Source organism: Capsicum annuum, chromosome 9 (assembly GCF_002878395.1).
Source record: "Capsicum annuum cultivar UCD-10X-F1 chromosome 9, UCD10Xv1.1, whole genome shotgun sequence".
NCBI classification, from domain to species: Eukaryota; Viridiplantae; Streptophyta; class Magnoliopsida; order Solanales; family Solanaceae; genus Capsicum; species Capsicum annuum.
In genome coordinates this window covers 127,954,500-127,962,968 of record NC_061119.1, presented here as the reverse complement: position 1 = coordinate 127,962,968, position 8,469 = coordinate 127,954,500, and the positions used below count along the sequence as shown (strand labels likewise).

The 8,469-nt window shown below is 33.0% G+C and overlaps 1 pseudogene; it reads right to left on the bottom strand.

Annotated features, from left to right (window-relative positions):
* Nucleotides 1-781: 781 nt before the first annotated feature.
* Nucleotides 782-7,699, bottom strand: LOC107841363 (annotated as a pseudogene).
* Nucleotides 7,700-8,469: the final 770 nt, after the last annotated feature.

The following is an 8,469-nucleotide window of genomic DNA, read 5'->3' as shown; positions in this document are numbered from 1 at the left end:
GAGATGGCTTGACTGGTTTGATCCGGATCAATGAAACACGACAGCGACAGCCCAATGAAGTACAAAGAGGCTGGGCCATTTACCTTGAGTGATAAACAAACAAGACGAAAAAGTTCTGTTTTAACATTAGATAGAAAATAGAAGTAAACTATTTTGATAAGCTGAAGAAAGCCCTAGAAGTTGGAAGGTTGTCAGGCACCATAAGAGATGCTACACAATGTCAGGCAGCGTAACATTTTTTCTTCTACTGGAAGTTGGAAGGATGTGTCATTTCTTAAGCTATATCTATGCAATCAAATAGAGTATGAACTTGCAATAAAAAATACACAACATAATACATAATTTGAAAAAAACTCAATAGATTTGAAAAAAAAATACTTTCTTGTTTAAACCTCTTTGGTGCATTGCTTAACTTTATTAGTCGATTGAGTAAATGGAGTATGAACTTTCATATACTTATTCTAATGAACCATGGAGTTCTTACGTATTGTTCCCATTCCTTAACTAGAATACATGGTAATACTTTTAAGTCCTTCTTCTTGTCCCTTACCAATAGCACCTAGAGAAAGCAATTCATATTACTAATACTTAAGTTATATATGCAATCAAAAACTCAATAGATTTTAAAAAATACTTACTTGTTTCACCCTCTTTTGTGCATTTCTTAACTTGATTAGTCGATAGAGAAAATGGAGTATGAACTTACATATACTCGTTATCAAGAACCATGGAGTTCTTACGTATCGTTCCCATTCCTTGACTAGAAGACATGGTAAAGTTTTTAAGTCCTTCTGGTGCCATCAACTAGTTGTCTGATGGTTATATTCACACCAGGCTCATCGTGTTCTACCTATTCTTACTCCATTTCACTAGAATTTCTAGTGGAAAGTGAAGCTTTATCCCAAAGTCTGTGGTTGTCCTTGATACGTCCATATATGACATGTCGCCCATTGGGAAACTAGTTGATCCAGATGATTTATAGTAATGGCTTGGTTTCCAGTCCTTTATTTGTTGTAGAAGTCATCAATGGGCTATCCATAGCAGATCTAATCCTCGAATAATTGGAATCTCTCTGCAGAGAAACATCTCAGGTACATTAATCTCCATTTGCAATTTATTAGTACTATTTATTTTAAAGCTTTATCTAAAATTCAAACTAATGATTAGCCAGTACAAGTGCATGAAATATTTCTCTTCTGCTACAATTTTTACACTTGTATAGTAGAATACTTCAAGATTTCTTTAGGAACATAATGATTAATCAATATAAAACAACTCCAGAAATAATGTTATTGGATATCGATCTCTTTATGCTATTAAAAATTTGACCCATTACAGAGCTTGAAGAGTTCAAGGTCTTCTAAATCAAGTAAATTTTAGTGATTTTTAGACTAAAAAAAGTATGAACTTCTTGCCTATAGACATGATGAGTACGGCTAGCTTATTACTTTGAGAAGGGTAACTAGCTAATGAAGCGGAAACTTGTCAGCTAATACATATAAAAAAAACTGCCCAACTAGGGGAATCCTGACCCTATCAGTCATTTAAGGATAAAAATTACCCTACACTGGAAATCAAATGGATTTACCTCTACTATAACCAAGTGTATCAATAAATTTAGCAATTTATCCATATAATTGCGTTAATATAATTCAAAGAAGAAATCTAACTTACTCAATCTTCAGATCGTCCAGGCGTGTTAAGAGCTTGCTTATTGAATATGTGAACATTGTAGAGCTCCATAATTCTTCCATTATTCTCTTCCCACCATATTTGAGCTTTCCATTTGTTGAACAAGTCCCCACTTTAAAAGAACCTGGTGATATATATTGTCAGGACTATTAATGGGTATTTTAACAAGGTACAAATAAAACAAATATTTTAAGTAAGAATATTACAGATAGAAAATGGACAATGTGATAACTTATCAGGCCAAATAGAAAGCTACACAACACAGATACATTCAATTAAATAGGTCATCAATTTAGATGGTATTCAAAGCACATCAACTTTATAATAAGAATGACACATGTAGTAAGAAAGATATTTGAAGGCACAATACTAAACAAGTGAGATATTTTAGCAGACACGAAGGGAACAAAGAAAATGGAAACTCAATAAGAATTCATGAATGAATGAAAGGGACTAAACATTGGCCTAAGACAAGATTATGTATAGAAGCTTTCATTACACATAGGCAAGAAGTTGTCAATAACAATAATTCCCATAATATCATTCTAGACTACGACTAATTAAAAAAAAGTTGGGATAAGTTGCAAGTAACTTCACTTAAGCTCATCTTAGTCCAATACTTTATACTCTGCTAAATTTTTAAGGTAGAAATGAAATGAGATTGATATATACCTAAATCGGATTAGTTTAAGATTTTTTTCTCCATTAGGGAAAGAAAGAAATGTGATCTGAACCCCAGGTTCAACATGTGCAGTCCACTCCTTTTGTCCATCATCTTCCACCACCACATCACCAGACTAAAAAATAAATTCTACACCACCACCACCACCAATAAATCCTTTAGCAAATCTTGAATCAGTCTATGGATTCCTTAGATTTCCAGCATTTATAAAATCCCAAGATGGAGTAGAACTTAAACTTACTGGTGGAAAAGGATATGAAACACCCTATGATATTGTATAAACATCAGGATATGGTCTATGACCTTTCCAGTTAGTACTAATTGTCGTTGATGACTTATATTTGTACGCACTAGAGACCTTTAAATCAATATCCTTAATCTACAAATGTTTAAAACTTATAAGCTCATAGCAACTCAGTATAACATCAAGAAGATAGATTCTTGATTAAAATATGAACTGTAGTATAAGTATTAGTTAAAACAACAAATGTTGGTTTAAATGTTACCAAATGCAAAAATCAAAAAACACAAATAAAGTGTTGGCTTTAATGATGAAAGGTTCAAAAGGAAAAAAATATAAAAATATATGTGCTAATATAATATTAATAAGTATAAGCATGAATGATAAATATACAGACAAAGACATAATAAAGGTGAAGTTTAAATTATTTAGGGCCGCCTGTTTAGGATGACACTTATTGGAATGAAAAGAGTTCCTTGAAGCCTTGATAATGGCATTAAAGTGCTTACCGCTTTTTGTGTCTCACGTAAAGGCTTAAGTGCGCTTTAAGTGTGTCATTGACAACATTGACTTTCAAAAAATTAATAACAAATTAAAATGTTCTGCCAATTTCAGACAATATAAAGTGATTCCACCTATTACTGCTACAAGATATGGAATTTGTCATGTACTTTAAAAGAAAAATAGTCAAAGCAGATGATCTTATTATAGGTCCAATAGCAAAATTTACTATTTGAAAGTCACATAATTTCAGAAGTTAACTTTCTGGGGTACTGATGAATTTAACAATTGAACTTGTAAAGGATTAAGTTAGAGGCTGCACTACAGTGAATAGATAGGTATATCAATGACAGGTCATGTTAAAGATAATATTAGTCAAGTCTTTGGCCAGACATGAGTATTGTCCTTTCTACGAATCTGCTCTGGTCTACATATTAGACTGATCTTTTTATTGGGTTTGCAAATTATTAGGAAAATTTACCTTGAAAGATGTTCATACTGGTTATAGACATATGTTTAATATGTCCAATAAACACATACACCATTAAGGATAAGTCACCATAAGCTTAAAGATAAGTCTTTGTCCACCCCGTCCAGCCCAGCCAAACTCATAGACTGGTTCGCCCTGCCCCACATAGTAGTAAACCCACTAAATCCCATTGCTATTCCTAGTAGCTAGATGATAGAGAGAGGATAACTAACCATCCATAAATTCCCATTACTATTCCTAGTAACTAGACGATAGAGAGAGGATAACTGACCATCCATAAATTGAAAATTTTAATAGTAAATTACTAAGTTGTACAAATAAAAAAAATAACAAATTCTGATCAAATAAAGTTGGAAGAATATAAGAATAGCTTAAAAAACCAATCAATAAAAAAAATTTAGAATAATTTTGAAAGAAAGGAGTAACTATAGATAGAAAAGAAACTATACCTCAAATTCACGAGAGAGATAAAAATAAAGATTAGGCCAAATTTTAGCTGTAATAACTGGAGAAATTTAAAAAACAATTGGCGAAGTTGCTCCGTCGATCGTTGTGCATCTGCAAGTTGGTTTGTATATTGATGAGGCCCTAGGGTGAATTTGTGAACCCTATTTGAGAAAGTGAAATGATAAATCGATGTACAATAGTGCGTGTACTAGAGAGCTCTTCTAATTAATTAAAAGTTTTCAAAAAATTAAACAAAGAAAGGAAAAAGTGTGTATTTTAGTATATTTAGTGAAACAAGAAAGAAAAGGCGCGTACTAATATATTTAGTAAAATAAAAATAAATGATTAAAATTTTAATATTATATTTTAGCATTTGTTTTTCCCACTTAAATATCAAAATTATAATTTAGGACAAATTAAATATTTTTTAGGGACCAGATTTTGTACCTTCATAATAAAATACAATATTAAGGACCAACGTATAATATCATCCTAATACATGTACTTTCAAAAACGAGATTATTAATTTATCACTAAATATTGGTCATAAATAAAGTATTCTCTTATATTGCATGGAATGACCCATTCTAATACTCATCCATTCTTCTTCATTCTCTTCCTCCTAGTTGGAGGCCATCTTCTAATACGTTTCTTACCTATTTAGTCTGAAATCTTAAGTTCAATAACTTTCACAACAATAGCCTTTTCAGGATCATTAATCTGCATTATTTTAGGGCGATTTGGTTGTGTCTTGGGCTACATAATAAGAAAGTCTTAAAGGTCTTTGGTGGATTAAACTCCACCACCTCATACTTATCTCCATCAATCACTGTAATCATGTACAAATCTTTGTAGTGAGATAGTGTGTTTAGTGGTTTGTACACTTTGAAATGCCTCTTTCTCATCCAACCTTATTATGTGCATGCCCTCTCTCACATCTATCAATGACCCTTCCTTCGACAAATATTAATGTCCCAGGATTACTAGCACTCTTTCATCTTCCAGAAAATCTAAAACAATAAAAATAGTAGGAATAATAAACTTACCCATCTTGATGAAAACATCCTTTATGATTTATTCAGGATAGTCTATGCTCCAGTTTTCCAAAATTAGAGTATCATAGGGCTTGGTCTCGATTTCCCCAAGCTCAAAGTGTAGAATAAGGAGAGGGGCATCAAGTTAATAGTTTTCCCAAAATCACTAAGTACGTAGACCACCTCATTGCTACTAATTTGAATAGGGGCCATGAAACACCCAGGTTCTCTAACCTTTTTAGGTATTTTCTATATCACCAAAGAGCTACACTTCTTAGTGAGTGCTACTGTCTTAATATCCTGTAGCTTACTTTGTTAGTGACCAAGTCCTTTAAGTACTTAGTATACTTGGGCATTCCCTACAAAACATCTAAAAGAGGAAGATTAATAAGAAGCTCTCTAAATGTGACAAAGAAAATCTTGAAGCACGCATCTTCCTTCTCTTTTCTAAGCCTCTGTAATAAAGGTGGTGGTGGTCTATGATTCTCTTGTTCAACAACATTGGTTTTTGACAACTTAGATTTCTTCAAATTTTTAGAAACTTTTTCATCTATCTGCTTAGGAGCTATCTGAGCATCTACCTCCTTAGTTGTCTTTGGAGGTTCTTATTGAGCTTTTTACCTCTCCTTAAAGTGATTACCATTACAGGATTTGAAGGTTCAATGTTACTTGGAACACCACCTTGAGGCCTGTTATTTTTGCTTGCTGAATTTTCCTTATCTGCACTTTCAAGTTCTTTGTAGCCACCTGCTGACTCTTCATATCTGCTACCAACTATGCATGAGATTGTAAAACTTGTTTTAGCATTTCTTCCATATTGCTAGATTGAGTTAAGGCCTGATTTTGTTATGGCTAAAACAACTGTTATTGGTTGTTCCATGATGGATTTGGTGGATTAGTCAGCCATGTTAGATTGTAGGCATTTACATAATCCAGCCTTTAAGAATTACCCATAAATATCACTGATAAGTGATGATATTACCACTCATTTGCACTTAACAGTCATGCACATTACTATGAATTGAATGTAAAAGTGAGTCAAATTTAGGGTTAAATGTACTAATTCCCCTATTTTGCAGGTGTACAAGTGCTGAGAAAAAATGAAGCAAAATTTAGCTGAAGAAGATCAAAAAGGGAATTGATGTGCAAGAGCTGGACAAGATGATGTAGGATCAGGATCTAGCCCTCAATTGTTGTGATCGCGAGCATTCGTCCTCTATCACGCCAAGTATAGCTAGTCAAGCAACTTCGATTGTAATTAACTAACAAAGATTGTAGTGTGCACAATGGCTATCAATCTTTTGCGCTTGTGTGGGGGACAAAAATGGCCCAAAGGCAGAAATGTTATATTGACCATCTATCTCCAAATCTCATTTAAAACTCAAACTCCTTTTATTTAAGGGATTATCAATTCCATCTTTCCCAATTTTTAGGTTTTAGTTTTGGATAGTTCATAGCCTTTATCTATGGAGAAGAAATATTGTATAAATTTTGGGTGAAGAATGCATTGGAAACTTTCTAATTAGAAGAATTGCTTACTTCCATTGCTTATATTTTGGGAAATTCAAGTTTGAAGTAACATTCACTTAAATCTTCAACAAATAATTTCAATGGATATTATAGGTATATTTATTCTTATTTATCTTATGTGTAGCTAAATCTCATTCTTGGGGTAATATATGAATAGGGGTTTAAGTGTGTGTGGGTTGTTATTGTTAGCATCCATTTGGTAGTTCATGTTTATGGGCTTTGTCATTGGTTAGGATTTTATGGGTGAAATTCCCAAATATCCATAAGGGTTCGATGGGTGAAAGCTCCAAGCTCTAAAAAGTTCAAGGCCATCTTCAAAAGAAGGGTTTTGGGTGTACTTTAGGAATCTGTGTCATCCTCGAAAGAGAAATGTGGAGACTGAAGCAATGATTGGCAATTATGTGTGTAGTATGCTAAATTTTCACTATCTTAGACTTAATGGTGAATATGAGGTTAACTATGCCATGGGTATTATCCTAGAAATAGGGATGGCTTGATTGAGGTTATGGTTACAAATTGTTGAACACACCTATTGGGTATTCCAAAGAATCAATGGCCAAAAGTTTGGTGTTTTATTGAAAGACTAGCATCAAAATCTATAACAAAGCCAACCCATATTTGATTTACTATATTGATGTAGATGAATAACTCCCACATGTCACTCCCTTAGTAGTGCATAATCCCAAGAACTCTTTTTAAGTGTTAAAACTCTAATTATTCTTAGACCTAAATTTATACTAGAAAGAATAAAAAAGAAACATCATTGTAGGGACCTATCCCCCATTTTATCTTTTTGTACTATTTTTTTGAATTTAACTTGTATCTATCATTTTGAATTAATTTAATCACCACTCACATTTTTCCTTGAGAATTTGACCCCGACTCTAAAGTTAGGTAAATATTTTGACAAAGAACACCTTACACTTAAATTGATGTGTAAGTCGAGCATTATCTATAACTTATTCAGGATTTTCACCACACATGGCTACAGAATGATCACTTTTGCCACTAATCTCACACAAAGCACTCGTCTGATGAATTGTATTAGCTGTTGTTTCAGGCTGTGTAACTCCCAATTTCATATTGCTGAATTTAGTCTGTAATTCAAAAATATGAGTGGATATATCAGTAAATTAGTCCACCTTTAACACACCTGCAACCTTCTTTGTAGCACTTTAGGAGTCAGAATGCCAGTCAGGATTCTCTTATGAAATTTGGTTCAACAAGGTATATAACTCATCATTCATTAATTCCTATGCTTGACCACCTACAGCTGAATCTAAAAAAATTTCCTTGTTGTGATCAAGTTCCTTAACAAAAGTATGAGCTAGAACCTCATTGTACTACTGATGATATGGACAATCTCGAAGTAGAGCATTGTACCTCTCCCACATATGATATAAGTTCTCATCTGGCTTCTGTTTAATGCTCACAAACTTACAGCACAATTTTGCTGTCTAGCAAGATAGAAAGGATTGGATGATGAATTTCCAAGCTAAGTAATCCCAAGTTCTTATAGAACTTGATGGCTTAGAGTTCAAACACTTTTTGGCTTCCCCTAATAGTAAACAGGGAAATAGTGTCAACCTAAAATTGCCAATTGATGTAATACCCTATATTTCCCTAGCATAATTTAAGTCCCAATACATGAGTATTCATTGATAAAATTTACCTTAATCCGATAACAAAGTAAAAAGTTATGGTAATTTTAATTTTTAGTCATAAAACACCATGATTTGGGTTCGTAGCGCATCATGAAGAAGTGTAAAATAATAATTATCAAATTCTAGTGAGACTCCACGATTCCACCACATCATAGTGATGTCTGATTTCATATTTACCAATTTCCAGT